Raw genomic sequence first — 15,409 nt, 5'->3', positions numbered from 1 at the left:
TCTTATGGTGTAGGGTACCTGGCCTTCTCTGATGTAATCAGAGTTAGATTTGATTAAGTGATTTTATAAAAAACAGCTAGGAAGCACAATTTAGCAGTGGGTTGCAGAGAAAAAAAACTATGCTGGCAGAAAAGTCCAATTGAGTGATTAAACAGCTCTTCATTTTCTGATTTTATGTTTATGCTAACAAATTTGCTCTCTGAAAAGTGTCCACAAAGTAAAGTCTCTGATTAACACCTTTGTAGGAATGGTTTTTCACCTATTACTGAATTAAACTTGCTTCATTGGAAAGGCAGCAAGATGCATCCTCATTTCAATGTCTACTGAAATAATACAGGTTGACACCAGGAAACATAAACGTCACTGCATCCTTGCTGCTTCCTCATGGGGAAGTCTGTTTAATGTGAAAACAAGGTGATATCTAATCAGCACACAGGTAAGGAATTAAGAAAATCTTTCTTTATGGGTGAAGATGTTTCTCACAAAATTGTTGCACCAAAGCATCATTGAAATTCAAGCTGGAATGATGATTTTAATATATCACTTGTACATTTTATACTGCTCTTCTGGTGACAATGTAGTTTGTTTTTGTCAATTACCATTTTAATAATAGGGTAAAGAAAATTAAGTGGATTTTTGAAAGAAAACAATACTGTCAATTTACTATTAAAACAAATTAAAATGGTAAAAGTTATTGTACTTTAAGTAAAAATAAAAGAGCCAAAATATCAATCCCAGTTTTGGATTACTTTAATTAACAAAAAACAATGCATATAGCAGAAGATAGTTTCAATCTGCCTACATCTAGGTTATGGGCCCAGCATGCTTCCGTTGCAGTACTCTGCTGCTCATGTAAGTGCAAGAGATCCTGAAGCACTCACTCATCATGGGAAAGTAGCAATGTGTTTCTTACAAAAACTCTCCAGATTATTGACTTTTTAAAGTTTTTCTAGGAAACGTTCTAGATGAATGCTTATTAGCCTTTGTCAGAATGGACTTTTACGAGGTGTCTCTGTGGTGCAATCGGTTAGCATGTTTGGCTATTAACCAAAAGGTTGGTGGTTCAATCCCACCCAGGGATGTAATTGACCTTGTGATCAGATTTTGGTGATCTTTAAGTAGACAAGTCAAAATTTCAAACCCCCTCTTATGGTGTAGGGTACCTGGCCTTCTCTGATGTAATCAGAGTTAGATTTGATTAAGTGATTTTATAAAAAACAGCTAGGAAGCACAATTTAGCAGTGGGTTGCAGAGAAAAAAAAATTATGCTGGCAGAAAAGTCCAATTGAGTGATTAAACAGCTCTTCATTTTCTGACTTTATTTTTATGCTAACAAATTTGCTCTCTGAAAAGTGTCCACAAAGCCAAGTCTCTGATTAACACCTTTGTAGGAATGTTTTTTCACCTATTACTGAATTAAACTTGCTACATTGGAAAGGCAGCAAGATGCATCCTCATTTCAATGTCTACTGAAATAATACAGGTTGACACCAGGAAACATAAACGTTACTGCATCCTTGCTGCTTTCTCATGTGGAAGTCTGTTTAATGTGAAAACAAGGTAATATCTAATCAGCACACAGATAAGGAATTAAGAAAATCTTTCTTTATGGGTGAAGATGTTTCTCACAAAATTGTTGTCCCAATGCATCATTGAAATTCAAGATGGAAGATGATTTTAATATATCACTTGTACATTTTGCATTGCTCTTCTGGTGACAATGTAGTTTGTTTTTGTCAATTACCATTTCAGTAATAGGGTAAAGAAAATTAAGTGGATTTTTTAAAGAAAACAATGCTGTCAATATACTATTAAAACAAATTAAAATGATAAAAGTTATTGTACTTTAAGTAAAAATAAAAGAGCCAAAATATCAATCCCAGTTTTTGATTACTTTAATTATAAAAAAAAATGCACATAGCAGAGGATAGTTTCGATTAATCGACCTCTGGGTTATGCGCCCAGCATCCTTCCATTGCACTACTCTGCTGCTCATGGAAGTCCGAGAGATCCTGAAGACTAAATTGATTAAAGGCCTAAAAGTACTGGACTATAAGGAAAGACTTACTAGGCTGAATATGTATACACTAGAAAAGAGGTGCCTAAGAGGAGATATTATTAATATCTTCAAATATGTAAAGATACATAACAAAGAGTTATCAGAGGAATTATTTATTAAAAGAACACGTGGTCACTCGCTGCGACTGGAGGAAAGTTCAGAACGCAATGGAGGAAAGGTTTCTTCACTGTTAGGGCAATCAGGATGTGGAATTCCCTGCCAGGGAAGGTGGTAATGGCGGACTCTGTAATTGGATTTAAAAAAGGAATGGATACATTTCTGAATGAAAAAGCTATCCAAGGTTATAATACTTAAAATATCAACATGGTTAATCCGGGGGTAACATGAGTTATAGTAGCTAACTAGTCATAAAACATTATTCAGCAAGTATGTAGAATCATCACAACTTAAAACAGGTTGAACACGATGGGCAATTTGCCTCTATTCAACCTCAAAAACTATGTTACTATATGTTACTATATTACTGTAGTATACAGAACACCACAATGCAATGAGCAGTGATAGTGAGCACTGATGAGGATACTAGAACTGACACTGAGCAGCAAGATGCAGCACTGGACTATTAGTAATGTACTGTAGTATGCTGAGCACCACAATGCAGCACAAGACAATGAGCAGTGATACTGAGCACTGATGAGGATACTACTGAGAACTGACACTGAGCAGGAGAGACACACTACTAGTATTACTGAGCAGCAATAAGTAACCACTGATACTGAGCACTGATATTGAGATTTCCACTGAGAGAACATAGCCACGTCCTCTCCGCTCTCTCTTCAATGCACGAGTAAAAATGGCGGCAACGCGCAGCTCTATATATAATATCCGAATCTCGCGAGAATCCGACAGCGGGATGATGACATTTTCCCTTGTTCAGGTTTTCCGAGTCAGGCGGGAACAACCGAGCCTGCCTCAGACCAGTGTAAACCACGTGGAGTTCGTGGGGAATTCGGTTCTCGGAGAACCGAACCCGCTCCTCTCTACCTTATACCCATCAATTTTTTTTATTTTCAATCTAAGCCCCTGCAGTTTTCTGTAAGCATCTGCTTCGCTATGATGATCAACAAGTCACAAGGGCAAACACTCAGGGCTTGAGGCGTAGATCTTAGGACCAGCTGCTACAAGCATGGCAGAGGTGTCACTATCACTGGTGACACCCAGAGAGGTGGCGAGGGAGATTGTAATGCAGTGCGCGCAGATAAGCAGCGCAATGGTAAAAAGGAGGCATGGTTTCATAGGTAGGGGCGTGGCCTGGTGGCCTGAATCTACATTTTGTTGCTCCGGGTGTCCCGGGGGTTGGGTGCTGCACCCGGGGACTAGTGTGTAAGCGGTGCTGGCTCCTGCACAGTGACAGGGCATGGCCACCCAGTATGACACCTCCCTTCTTGACCATGCTGTAATTGCAGTTGCACTGCAGTTCAGCGTGATCATAAACAATGGTGTAGCCTCCTGCTGGTGCAGACTGTATGTGCGCGCAGGAAGCCGCCACCATTTTTGTGATCACAGCGGCTGAATGTGATGTCATACAGCCGCTGTGACCACGCCCCCTGTGTCTCCTCCATTGCAGACCCCATTTTGAAGCCTTGCCCCCGCACTGCTCCATCCCTGACTTGGAAATGGAGTGTTGCTGACCCCACTCTCCCCCCCTGCCCCGATTGACAGGCAGAGGCGATCGCATGCAGGCACATGCGTATGCTCTTAGCAATTTTTGCAGTTGGATCGCTTATTGTGATTGCAATCCAACCTGAATCAGGCCCTATTACCTATCACAATGCGCTGCGGGCAGTACAAAATTGGGTTAATATAGGAGAAAAACCCCCAGACCTGTGCTCCTTAACTGTACCTGGTGGCTAGTGGAGCGGCTGCCCAGTAATCAGTGTCCACCCCAGTGCGCACACGGCCCACCCCCTACGGCCACGCTCCCCTTAATCAGCGGCCTCGTGATCCGGAAGGGCGGTGTGTGTGTGTGACTGACCTTAGGAAGAAACCGGAGCCTCCGCTGCAGTGACCCAGCAACCAGGGCACGGGAGTATACAGCGCCGCTGGGAGTGATGAAGCTGCAGTAAAGATGTCTATTAGACCTAGCCTGCTGCAGCCCTTGTAGATTCTCATAAAACAAGTTCTTCTTTTCTTGTCAAAATTAATAGCTAAGAATAGGCTGCCTGAGGCAGGCCCCTGTTAAGTGGCCTGCTACTGAAGGCACCAACTACAAACTGAGCTCCCTGTTCATGGAAGCGGGGTTATAGAGGAGGATGCGCTGAGCATCTTGGGAACAGTCAAAAGCTTTGAGCCGGTTGGTGCCTCAGATCAAGATCCTACTCTACACCCCAATGTGAATCCTTGTGGAGTCCAGTGTACCCCACAGAAGAAATTAATGTGTCACACCCATTGGCAGCAACCTTAGAATAGCTGCTGACGGGCACAATTGAGAAAGGAAGGGGGGGGGGGCATTTGAATCCAGCACATAGATGCAATTCAAATATGTAATTTGTACCTTCCTATTTTAAAATATAATGGATGAACCTCACCCTGTGAGAACAATCTTCATGATCAAGAGATCTAATATGTAAAATAAGTATGAGTTGGGATAGGGCTGGGGAGGGTGGCAGCTCGGGCAGCCCCTCCCCCGTCAAGTTAAGGAGATTCAACTGAGGAAGCACAAGGGAACTCTCGTCTGGGGACAACAACTTCAGGGAGACCACATCTTTTCAGATGAACATGGGAGGGCGGAAGGCTGCCTAATACTGAAGCACCATCAAATATCAAACCATATCCAACAACTAGTACAAGCATTCCTGGGGGAAGGTCTGCAGCAGACGGATTTGCATACGGTGATGTCATCCAAGCAGTGGGCCAAAGTTGGCTGGAACCCTCATCTGCATATAAAAAGAGAAAAGGGGCATGCAGGGCATGGCGGCCTTTTGCAGTGCTTGGATGACCCCTAGTTTGCATTAAACACCCCCACCCTCCTTTGGTGTGGGGCTCATGTTGGCCATGACCCATCCCCTGAAGCATTCATGCTGATTTCTTGCAGCAGCTGGGCACTGTAACAGCTCCAGAGCTGCTCTGTAAGGCAAGTAAAAGGGTGTGGGCCCTGCAGCACCACCTGTAGTTCGCATTGTGCGTTGGAAGGCACAAAGTAAGCAGACGGGAGGAGAAGTCAGGATAGTACACAAGGGCATCCTTTTCTCTTAGTCCGTAAAGGATGCTGGGGTCACATTAAGAACCATGGGGTATAGACGGGATCCGCAAGAGACATGGGCACTTTAAGACTTTCAAAGGGTGTGAACTGGCTCCTCCCTCTATGCCCCTCCTCCAGACTCCAGTTATAGGAACTGTGCCCAGGGAGACGGACATTTCGAGGAAAGGATTTATTGTTAAACTAAGGTGAGCATCTTACCAGCTCACACCTTAAGCATGCCGCAGAACGTGGCATTCAACAGAACACAAGCCAACGGCATGAACAATTGCAGCAAAAAGCTGACCAGAACCGTAACACAACATGTGTATAACCACAAGTAATAACTGCAGACACAGTATGGACTGGGACGGGTGCCCAGCATCCTCTACGTACTAAGAGAAAAGGATTTACCGGTAGGTATTAAAATCCTATTTTCTCATACGACCTAGAGGATGCTGGGGTCACATTAAGAACCATGGGGTTATACCAAAGCTCTTGAACGGGTGGGAGAGTGCGTACGACTCTGCAGCACCGAATGACCCAACTTGAGGTTATCATCAGCCAAGGTATCAAACTTGTAAAACTTAGCAAAAGTGTTTACTAAATAGCTGCTCGGCAAAGTTGCAATGCTGAGACTCCCCGACCAGCTGCCCAGGATGAACCCACCTTTCTAGTAGAATGGGTCTTCACCTAATTCAGTAACGGCAATCCTGCCATGGAATGAGCATGCTGAATCTTACCACAGATTCAGCGCATAATGGTCTGCATGGAAGCAGGACACCCAATCCTGTTGGGAGCATACAGGACAAACAGAGCCTCTGTTTTCCTAATCTGAACCGTTCTGGTGACATAAATTTTCAAAGTTCTGACCACAGCCAGAGACTTTGACTCAACGAAGGTGTCAGTGGCCAAAGGCACCATGTGGAAAGATGAACCACCTTTGGCAGAAATTGTTGACGTGTCCTCAATTCTGCTCTATCTTCATGAAAGATCAAATAAAGGCTCTTGTGATACTGCATGGTTTGTACTGTTTTCCATGTGCTCCCAGATCTTTCAAGCAAGTAGCATGGTCAAGAAAGTTCTGTTTGAAAAGAAACAAACATTTACTGTCATTGTTATGCAAATAAACTTACATTAAAGCTAACAAGAAAGCACACTCGTTCTGTCTTTAAACTGATAAAAGAAACCCCAATAATATGGGGCATGCAAAAATTGAGATAAAACTCAGTTTTGCTCCTCTCCACGGAAATCTTTAATAAAAGGCGAAATATTTGTTAGTTCTGAAGAGAAACCAGAGCATGACCAAGATTCCACCTGTCGCCTGAGTGCCATGCCAGCAGTTCTCATTCAGCTCAAAGTGAGCACCCAATTTGAATGAAAGAAAGCAGATTTCTCACCAGGCTTCCCCTTGCTATAAACATGGTTTGTACTCTTTTCCATGTGCTCCCAGATCTTTCAAACAATTAGTGTGGTCAAGAAAGTTCTGTTTGAAAAGAAACAAACACTGACTGTCATTTCTATGCAAATGAGCTTACATTAAAGCACACTCGTTCTATCTTTAAACCGATAAAATAAAACCCCAATAAGATGGGGCATGCAAAAATTGAGATAAAACTCAGTTTTGCTCCTCTTCACGGAAATCTTTAGTAAAAGGCGAAAGATTTGTTCGTTCTGAAGAGAAACCACAGCATGACCAAGATTCTACCTGTCGCCTGAGTGCCATGCCAGCAGTCCTCATTCAGCTCAAAGTGAGCACCCAATTTGAAAGAAAGAAAGAAAGCAGATTTCTCACCAGGCTTCCCCTTGCTATAAACATGGTTTGTACTCTTTTCCATGTGCTCCCACATCTTTCAAGCAATTAGTATAGTCAAGAAAGTTCTGTTTGAAAAGAAACAAACATTTACTGTCATTTCTATGCAAATGTGCTTACATTAAAGCACACTCGTTCTATCTTTAAACTGATAAAAGAAACCCCAATAAGACGGGGCATGCAAAAATTGAGATAAAACTCAGTTTTGCTCCTCTCCACGGAAATCTTTAGTAAAAGGCGAAAGATTTGTTCGTTCTGAAGAGAAACCAGAGCATAACCAAGATTCCACCTGTCGCCTGAGTGCCATGCCAGCAGTCCTCATTCAGCTCAAAGTGAGCACCCAATTTGAAAGAAAGAAAGCAGATTTCTCACCAGGCTTCCCCTTGCTATAAGCATGGTTTGTACTCTTTTCCATGTGCTCCCAGATCTTTCAAGCAATTAGTATGGTCAAGAAAGTTCTGCTTGAAAAGAAACAGACATTTATTGTCATTGTTATGCAAATAAACTTACATTAAAGCTAACAAGAAAGCACACTCGTTCTGTCTTTAATCCGATAAAAGAAACCCCAATAATATGGGGCATGCAAAAATTGAGATAAAACTCAGTTTTGCTCCTCTCCACGGAAATCTTTAGTAAAAGGCGAAAGATTTGTTCGTTCTGAAGAGAAACCAGAGCATGACCAAGATTCCACCTGTCGCCTGAGTGCCGTGCCAGCAGTCCTCATTCAGATCAAAGTGAGCGCCCAATTTGAAAGAAAGCAGATTTCTCACCTGTCTTCTCCTTGCTATAAGCATGGTTTGTACTGTATTCCATGTGCTCCCAGATCTTTCAAGCAAGTAGCATGGTCAAGAAAGTTCTGTTTGAAAAGAAACAAACATTTACTGTCATTTCTATGCAAATGAGCTTACATTAAAGCACACTCATTCTATCTTTAAACCGATAAAAGAAACCCCAAAAAGATGGGGCATGCAAAAATTGAGATAAAACTCGGTTTTGCTCCTCTCCACGGAAATCTTTAGTAAAAGGCGAAAGATTTGTTCGTTCTGAAGAGAAACCAGAGCATGACCAAGATTTTTATCTGAAAATATGTGTTCTCCCTGCAGTTGTTGTCCCCAGATGAGAGTTCCCTTGTGCTGCCTCAGTTGAATCTCCTTTACTTGACAGGGGGATGCTCGAGCAGCGACCCTCCCCAGCTCTAGCCCAACTCCTACTTACCTGCCAGGTGAGATACTATGATCATGAAGGTGCTTCTCCCAGGGCAAGGCTCACCCATTGCACTCTGGGTGTGCTGCTTCTGCGTTTTCCCCAAATGTGGGAAACTTGACTGCATAATTTGTGTTTCCCCTGGTCGGCTCTCGTATAATTCAGATCTCTTTGTCTCAGGTCTCTCTCCAGCCTAGTTTGCTGTCTGTTTCCACTTCTCTTTTCTTGAGCCGCTCCCTTCTATGCCCTTGCGCACTATCCTGACTTCTACCGTCTGCTTACTTCGTGCCTTCCAACGCACAATGCAAACTACAGGTAGTGCTGCAGGGCCCACACCCTTTTACTTGCCTTACAGAGCGTCTCTGGAGCAGTTACAGTGCCCAGCTGCTGCAAGAAATCAGCTTGAATGCTTCAGGGGCTGGGGCATAGCCAACATGAGCCCCACACCGAAGGAGGGTGGAGGTGTGTAATGCGAACTAGGGGTCATCCAAGCGCCGCAAAAGGCCGCCATGCCCTGCACGCCCCTTGTCTCTTTTCATATGCAGACGAGGGTTGAAGCCAACTTTGACCCACTGTTTGGATGACATCACCATATGCAAATCCATCTGCTGCAGGCCTTCCCCCAGGAATGCTTGCACTAGTTGTTGCATTTGGTTTGTTGTTTGGGGGTGCTTCAGTATTAGGTAGCCTTCTGCCCTCCCATGTTCATCTGAAAATATGTGTTCTCCCTGCAGTTGTTGTCCCCAGATGAGAGTTCCCTTGTGCTGCCTCAGTTGAATCTCCTTTACTTGACAGAGATGTGCCTGAGCAGCGGCCCTCCCCAGCCCTATCCCAAATCATACTTATTTTGCATAGGCGATACCATGGTCATGAAGATTGTTCTCCCAGGGTGAGGTTCATTCATTGCATTCTGGGTATGCTGACCCCTGTGATTTCCCCAAATGTGGGAAACTCGACTGCATTATTTGTGGTAGTGGGGGACTGTGTTTGTGCTTTCCTCTGGTCAGCTCTGGTAAAAATCAGATTTCTTTATATCAGATCTTCCTCTAGCCTTGTTCTTCTTTCGAGAGTTCCCTTGTGCTGCCTTAGTTGGATCTCTTTCACTTGAGAGGGGGGTGCCCGAGCAGCGACCCTCCCCAGCTCTAGCCCAACTCCTACTTACCTGCCAGGTGAGATACTATGATCATGAAGGTGCTTCTCCCAGGGCAAGGCTCACCCATTGCACTCTGGTTGTGCTGCCCCTGCGATTTCCCCAAATGTGGGAAACTTGACTGCATAATTTGTGTTTCCCTTGGTCATCTCTCGTATAATTCAGATCTCTTTGTCTCAGGTCTCTCTCCAGCCTAGTTTGCTGTCTGTTTCCACTTCTCTTTTCTTGAGCCGCTCCCTTCTATGCCCTTGCGCACTATCCTGACTTCTCCCGTCTGCTTACTTCGTGCCTTCCAACGCACAATGCAAACTACAGGTAGTGCTGCAGGGCCCACACCCTTTTACTTGCCTTACAGAGCAGCTCTGGAGCAGTTACAGTGCCCAGCTGCTGCAAGAAATCAGCTTGAATGCTTCAGGGGCTGGGGCATAGCCAACATGAGCCCCACACCGAAGGAGGGTGGAGGTGTGTAATGCGAACTAGGGGTCATCCAAGCGCCGCAAAAGGCCGCCATGCCCTGCACGCCCCTTTTCTCTTTTCATATGCAGACGAGGGTTGAAGCCAACTTTGACCCACTGCTTGGATGGCATCACCATATGCAAATCCATCTGCTGCAGGCCTTCCCCCAGGAATGCTTGCACTGGTTGTTGCATTTGGTTTGTTGTTTGGGGGTGCTTCAGTATTAGGCAGCCTTCTGCCCTCCCATGTTCATCTGAAAATATGTGTTCTCCCTGCAGTTGTTGTCCCCAGATGAGAGTTCCCTTGTGCTGCCTCAGTTGAATCTCCTTTACTTGAAAGAGATGTGCCTGAGCAGCGGCCCTCCCCAGCCCTATCCCAAATCATACTTATTTTGCATAGGAGAGACCATGGTCTTGAAGATTGTTCTCCCAGGGTGAGGTTCATTCATTGCATTCTGGGTATGCTGACCCCTGTGATTTCCCCAAATGTGGGAAACTCAACTGCATTATTTGTGGTAGTGGGGGACTGTGTTTGTGCTTTCCTCTGGTCAGCTCTGGTAAAAGTCAGATTTCTTTGTTTCAGATCTTCCTCTAGCCTTGTTCTTCTTTCGAGAGTTCCCTTGTGCTGCCTCAGTTGGATCTCCTTCACTTGACAGGGGGGTGCCCGTGCAGCGACTCTCCCCAGCTCTAGCCCAACTTCTACTTACCTGCCAGGTGAGATACTATAATCATGAAGGTGCTTCTCCCAGGGCAAGGCTCACCCATTGCACTCTGGATGTGCTGCCCCTGCGATTTCCCCAAATGTGGGAAACTTGACTGCATAATTTGTGTTTCCCCTGGTCGGCTCTCGTATAATTCAGATCTCTTTGTCTCAGGTCTCTCTCCAGCCTAGTTTGCTGTCTGTTTCCACTTCTCTTTTCTTAAGCCGCTCCATTCTATGGCCTTGCGCACTATCCTTACTTCTCCCGTCTGCTTACTTTGTGCCTTCCAATGCACAATGCAAACTACAGGTAGTGCTGCAGGGCCCACACCCTTTTACTTGCCGTACAGAGCAGCTCTGGAGCAGTTACAGTGCCCATCTACTGCAAGAAATCAGCTTGAATGCTTCAGGGGCTGGGGCATAGCCAACATGAGCCCCACACCGAAGGAGGGTGGAGGTGTTTAATGCGAACTAGGGGTCATCCAAGCGCCGCAAAAGGCCGCCATGCCCTGCACGCCCCTTTTCTCTTTTCATATGCAGACGAGGGTTGAAGCCAACTTTGACCCACTGCTTTGGATGACATCACCATATGCAAATCCATCTGCTGCAGGCCTTCCCCCAGGAATGCTTGCACTAGTTGTTGCATTTGGTTTGTTGTTTGGGGGTGCTTCAGTATTAGGCAGCCTTCTGCCCTCCCATGTTCATCTGAAAATATGTGTTCTCCCTGCAGTTGTTGTCCCCAGATGAGAGTTCCCTTATGCTGCCTCAGTTGAATCTCCTTTACTTGAAAGAGATGTGCCTGAGCAGCGGCCCTCCCCAGCCCTATCCCAAATCATACTTATTTTGCATAGGAGATACCATGGTCATGAAGATTATTCTCCCAGTGTGAGGTTCATTCATTGCATTCTGGGTATGCTGACCCCTGTGATTTCCCCAAATGTGGGAAACTCGACAGCATTATTTGTGGTAGTGGGGGACTGTGTTTGTGTTTTCCTCTGGTCAGCTCTGGTAAAAGTCAGATTTCTTTGTCTCAGATCTTCCTCTAGCCTTGTTCTTCTTTCGAGAATTCCCTTGTGCTGCCTCAGTTGGATCTCCTTCACTTGACAGGGGGGTACCCGAGCAGCGACCCTCCCCAGCTCTAGCCCAACTCCTACTTACCTGCCAGGTGAGATACTATGATCACGTAGGTGCTTCTCCCAGGGCAATGCTCACCCATTGCACTCTGGGTGTGCTGCTCCTGCGATTTCCCCAAATGTGGGAAACTTGACTGCATAATTTGTGTTTCCCCTGGTCGGCTCTCGTATAATTCAGATCTCTTTGTCTCAGGTCTCTCTCCAGCCTAGTTTGCTGTCTGTTTCCACTTCTCTTTTCTTAAGTGCCTTCCAATGCACAATGCAAACTACAGGTAGTGCTGCAGGGCCCACACCCTTTTACTTGCCGTACAGAGCAGCTCTGGAGCTGTTACAGTGCCCAGCTGCTGCAAGAAATCAGCTTGAATGCTTCAGGGGCTGGGGCATAGCAAACATGAGCCCCACACCGAAGGAGGGTGGGGGTGTTTAATGTGAACTAAGGGTCATCCAAGCGCCGCAAAAGGCCGCCATGCCCTGCATACCCCTTTTCTCTTTTCATATGCAGATGAGGGTTCCAGCCAACTTTGGCCCACTGCTTGGATGACATCACCGTATGCAAATCCGTCTTCTGCAGAACTTCCCCCAGGAATGCTTGTACTAGTTGTTGCATTTGGTTTGTTGTTTGGGGGTGCTTCAGTATTAGGCAGCCTTCTGCCCTCCCATGTTCATCTGAAAATATGTGTTCTCCCTGCAGTTGTTGTCCCCAGATGGGAGTTCCCTTGTGCTGCCTCAGTTGAATCTCCTTTACTTGACAGAGATGTGCCTGAGCAGCGGCCCTCCCCAGCCCTATCCCAAATCATACTTATTTTGCATAGGAGATACCATTTTCATGAAGATTGTTCTCCGAGGGTGAGGTTCATTCATTGCATTTTGGGTATGCTGACCCCTGTGATTTCCCCAAATGTGGGAAACTCGACTGCATTATTTGTGGTAGTGGGGGACTGTGTTTGTGCTTTCCTCTGGTCAGCTCTGGTAAAAATCAGATTTCTTTATATCAGATCTTCCTCTAGCCTTGTTCTTCTTTCGAGAGTTCCCTTGTGCTGCCTCAGTTGGATCTCTTTCACTTGAGAGGGGGGTGCCCGAGCAGTGACCCTCCCCAGCTCTAGCCCAACTCCTACTTACCTGCCAGGTGAGATACTATGATCATGAAGGTGCTTCTCCCAGGGCAAGGCTCACCCATTGCACTCTGGTTGTGCTGCCCCTGCGATTTCCCCAAATGTGGGAAACTTGACTGCATAATTTGTGTTTCCCTTGGTCATCTCTCGTATAATTCAGATCTCTTTGTCTCAGGTCTCTCTCCAGCCTAGTTTGCTGTCTGTTTCCACTTCTCTTTTCTTGAGCCGCTCCCTTCTATGCTCTTGCGCACTATCCTGACTTCTCCCGTCTGCTTACTTCGTGCCTTCCAACGCACAATGCAAACTACAGGTAGTGCTGCAGGGCCCACACCCTTTTACTTGCCTTACAGAGCAGCTCTGGAGCAGTTACAGTGCCCAGCTGCTGCAAGAAATCAGCTTGAATGCTTCAGGGGCTGGGGCATAGCCAACATGAGCCCCACACCGAAGGAGGGTGGAGGTGTGTAATGCGAACTAGGGGTCATCCAAGCGCCGCAAAAGGCCGCCATGCCCTGCACGCCCCTTTTCTCTTTTCATATGCAGACGAGGGTTGAAGCCAACTTTGACCCACTGCTTGGATGGCATCACCATATGCAAATCCATCTGCTGCAGGCCTTCCCCCAGGAATGCTTGCACTAGTTGTTGCATTTGGTTTGTTGTTTGGGGGTGCTTCAGTATTAGGCAGCCTTCTGCCCTCCCATGTTCATCTGAAAATATGTGTTCTCCCTGCAGTTGTTGTCCCCAGATGAGAGTTCCCTTGTGCTGCCTCAGTTGAATCTCCTTTACTTGACAGAGATGTGCCTGAGCAGCGGCCCTCCCCAGCCCTATCCCAAATCATACTTATTTTGCATAGGAGAGACCATGGTCTTGAAGATTGTTCTCCCAGGGTGAGGTTCATTCATTGCATTCTGGGTATGCTGACCCCTGTGATTTCCCCAAATGTGGGAAACTCAACTGCATTATTTGTGGTAGTGGGGGACTGTGTTTGTGCTTTCCTCTGGTCAGCTCTGGTAAAAGTCAGATTTCTTTGTTTCAGATCTTCCTCTAGCCTTGTTCTTCTTTCGAGAATTCCCTTGTGCTGCCTCAGTTGGATCTCCTTCACTTGACAGGGGGGGTACCCGAGCAGCGACCCTCCCCAGCTCTAGCCCAACTCCTACTTACCTGCCAGGTGAGATACTATGATCACGTAGGTGCTTCTCCCAGGGCAAGGCTCACCCATTGCACTCTGGGTGTGCTGCTCCTGCGATTTCCCCAAATGTGGGAAACTTGACTGCATAATTTGTGTTTCCCCTGGTCGGCTCTCGTATAATTCAGATCTCTTTGTCTCAGGTCTCTCTCCAGCCTAGTTTGCTGTCTGTTTCCACTTCTCTTTTCTTAAGTGCCTTCCAATGCACAATGCAAACTACAGGTAGTGCTGCAGGGCCCACACCCTTTTACTTGCCTTACAGAGCAGCTCTGGAGCTGTTACAGTGCCAAGCTGCTGCAAGAAATCAGCTTGAATGCTTCAGGGGCTGGGGCATGGCCAACATGAGCCCCACACCGAAGGAGGGTGGGGGTGTTTAATGCGAACTAAGGGTCATCCAAGCGCCGCAAAAGGCCGCCATGCCCTGCATACCCCTTTTCTCTTTTCATATGCAGATGAGGGTTCCAGCCAACTTTGGCCCACTGCTTGGATGACATCACCGTATGCAAATCCGTCTTCTGCAGACCTTCCCCCAGGAATGCTTGTACTAGTTGTTGCATTTGGTTTGTTGTTTGGGCGTGCTTCAGTATTAGGCAGCCTTCTGCCCTCCCATGTTCATCTGAAAATATGTGTTCTCCCTGCAGTTGTTGTCCCCAGATGAGAGTTCCCTTGTGCTGCCTCAGTTGAATCTCCTTTACTTGACAGAGATGTGCCTGAGCAGCGGCCCTCCCCAGCCCTATCCCAAATCATACTTATTTTGCATAGGAGATACCATGGTCATAAAGACTGTTCTCCCAGGATGAGGTTCATTCATTGCATTCTGGGTATGCTGACCCCTGTGATTTCCCCAAATGTGGGAAACTCAACTGCATTATTTGTGGTAGTGGGGGACTGTTTTTGTGTTTTCCTCTGGTCAGCTCTGGTAAAAGTCAGATTTCTTTGTCTCAGATCTTCCTCTAGCCTTGTTCTTCTTTCGAGAATTCCCTTGTGCTGCCTCAGTTGGATCTCCTTCACTTGACAGGGGGGTACCCGAGTAGCGACCCTCCCCAGCTCTAGCCCAACTCCTACATACCTGCCAGGTGAGATACTATGATCATGAAGGTGCTTCTCCCAGGGCAAGGCTCACCCATTGCACTCTGGGTGTGCTGCTCCTGCGATTTCCCCAAATGTGGGAAACTTGACTGCATAATTTGTGTTTCCCCTGGTCGGCGCTTGTATAATTCAGATCTCTTTGTCTCAGGTCTCTCTCCAGCCTAGTTTGCTGTCTGTTTCCACTTCTCTTTTCTTGAGCCCCTGCCGTCTATGCCTTTGTGCACTCTCCTGACTTCTCCTGTCTGCTTACTTTGTGCCTTCCAACGCACAATGCGAACTACAGGTAGTGCTGCAGGGCCCACACCCTTTTACT

General features: G+C 46.2%; 19 non-coding genes across 19 annotated transcripts; 14 read left to right on the top strand and 5 right to left on the bottom strand.

Moving 5' to 3' along the window:
- The first annotated feature begins 1,008 nt into the window (after nucleotides 1-1,008).
- Nucleotides 1,009-1,082, top strand: TRNAN-AUU (transfer RNA asparagine (anticodon AUU)). The gene has a single exon. It is a non-coding gene; the product is annotated as a tRNA-Asn (tRNA).
- Nucleotides 1,083-6,445: 5,363 nt separating this feature from the next.
- LOC134996073 (U5 spliceosomal RNA) lies at nucleotides 6,446-6,561 on the bottom strand. The gene has a single exon (XR_010198781.1). It is a non-coding gene; the product is annotated as a U5 spliceosomal RNA (small nuclear RNA).
- A 275-nt stretch (nucleotides 6,562-6,836) lies between these two features.
- Nucleotides 6,837-6,952, bottom strand: LOC134995993 (U5 spliceosomal RNA). Its single transcript, XR_010198703.1, has one exon. It is a non-coding gene; the product is annotated as a U5 spliceosomal RNA (small nuclear RNA).
- A 278-nt stretch (nucleotides 6,953-7,230) lies between these two features.
- Nucleotides 7,231-7,346, bottom strand: LOC134995962 (U5 spliceosomal RNA). The gene has a single exon (XR_010198672.1). It is a non-coding gene; the product is annotated as a U5 spliceosomal RNA (small nuclear RNA).
- A 286-nt stretch (nucleotides 7,347-7,632) lies between these two features.
- LOC134995947 (U5 spliceosomal RNA) lies at nucleotides 7,633-7,748 on the bottom strand. Its single transcript, XR_010198656.1, has one exon. It is a non-coding gene; the product is annotated as a U5 spliceosomal RNA (small nuclear RNA).
- A 270-nt stretch (nucleotides 7,749-8,018) lies between these two features.
- On the bottom strand, nucleotides 8,019-8,134 carry LOC134995957 (U5 spliceosomal RNA). Its single transcript, XR_010198667.1, has one exon. It is a non-coding gene; the product is annotated as a U5 spliceosomal RNA (small nuclear RNA).
- A 144-nt stretch (nucleotides 8,135-8,278) lies between these two features.
- On the top strand, nucleotides 8,279-8,441 carry LOC134996574 (U1 spliceosomal RNA). The gene has a single exon (XR_010199246.1). It is a non-coding gene; the product is annotated as a U1 spliceosomal RNA (small nuclear RNA).
- Nucleotides 8,442-9,112: 671 nt separating this feature from the next.
- LOC134996198 (U1 spliceosomal RNA) lies at nucleotides 9,113-9,276 on the top strand. The gene has a single exon (XR_010198903.1). It is a non-coding gene; the product is annotated as a U1 spliceosomal RNA (small nuclear RNA).
- Nucleotides 9,277-9,428: 152 nt separating this feature from the next.
- On the top strand, nucleotides 9,429-9,591 carry LOC134996512 (U1 spliceosomal RNA). The gene has a single exon (XR_010199201.1). It is a non-coding gene; the product is annotated as a U1 spliceosomal RNA (small nuclear RNA).
- Nucleotides 9,592-10,262: 671 nt separating this feature from the next.
- Nucleotides 10,263-10,426, top strand: LOC134996135 (U1 spliceosomal RNA). Its single transcript, XR_010198842.1, has one exon. It is a non-coding gene; the product is annotated as a U1 spliceosomal RNA (small nuclear RNA).
- A 152-nt stretch (nucleotides 10,427-10,578) lies between these two features.
- LOC134996545 (U1 spliceosomal RNA) lies at nucleotides 10,579-10,741 on the top strand. The gene has a single exon (XR_010199220.1). It is a non-coding gene; the product is annotated as a U1 spliceosomal RNA (small nuclear RNA).
- A 672-nt stretch (nucleotides 10,742-11,413) lies between these two features.
- On the top strand, nucleotides 11,414-11,577 carry LOC134996333 (U1 spliceosomal RNA). The gene has a single exon (XR_010199034.1). It is a non-coding gene; the product is annotated as a U1 spliceosomal RNA (small nuclear RNA).
- A 152-nt stretch (nucleotides 11,578-11,729) lies between these two features.
- Nucleotides 11,730-11,892, top strand: LOC134996560 (U1 spliceosomal RNA). Its single transcript, XR_010199233.1, has one exon. It is a non-coding gene; the product is annotated as a U1 spliceosomal RNA (small nuclear RNA).
- Nucleotides 11,893-12,507: 615 nt separating this feature from the next.
- Nucleotides 12,508-12,671, top strand: LOC134996214 (U1 spliceosomal RNA). Its single transcript, XR_010198920.1, has one exon. It is a non-coding gene; the product is annotated as a U1 spliceosomal RNA (small nuclear RNA).
- Nucleotides 12,672-12,823: 152 nt separating this feature from the next.
- LOC134996510 (U1 spliceosomal RNA) lies at nucleotides 12,824-12,986 on the top strand. Its single transcript, XR_010199200.1, has one exon. It is a non-coding gene; the product is annotated as a U1 spliceosomal RNA (small nuclear RNA).
- A 671-nt stretch (nucleotides 12,987-13,657) lies between these two features.
- Nucleotides 13,658-13,821, top strand: LOC134996134 (U1 spliceosomal RNA). The gene has a single exon (XR_010198841.1). It is a non-coding gene; the product is annotated as a U1 spliceosomal RNA (small nuclear RNA).
- A 153-nt stretch (nucleotides 13,822-13,974) lies between these two features.
- LOC134996485 (U1 spliceosomal RNA) lies at nucleotides 13,975-14,137 on the top strand. Its single transcript, XR_010199176.1, has one exon. It is a non-coding gene; the product is annotated as a U1 spliceosomal RNA (small nuclear RNA).
- A 615-nt stretch (nucleotides 14,138-14,752) lies between these two features.
- Nucleotides 14,753-14,916, top strand: LOC134996301 (U1 spliceosomal RNA). The gene has a single exon (XR_010199003.1). It is a non-coding gene; the product is annotated as a U1 spliceosomal RNA (small nuclear RNA).
- Nucleotides 14,917-15,068: 152 nt separating this feature from the next.
- LOC134996442 (U1 spliceosomal RNA) lies at nucleotides 15,069-15,231 on the top strand. Its single transcript, XR_010199132.1, has one exon. It is a non-coding gene; the product is annotated as a U1 spliceosomal RNA (small nuclear RNA).
- The last annotated feature ends 178 nt before the right edge of the window (nucleotides 15,232-15,409 follow it).

This window comes from Pseudophryne corroboree, unplaced genomic scaffold, assembly GCF_028390025.1.
Source record: "Pseudophryne corroboree isolate aPseCor3 unplaced genomic scaffold, aPseCor3.hap2 scaffold_142, whole genome shotgun sequence".
In the NCBI taxonomy this organism is placed as follows: Eukaryota; Metazoa; Chordata; class Amphibia; order Anura; family Myobatrachidae; genus Pseudophryne; species Pseudophryne corroboree.
This window is presented reverse-complemented; position numbering and strand designations above follow the sequence as displayed.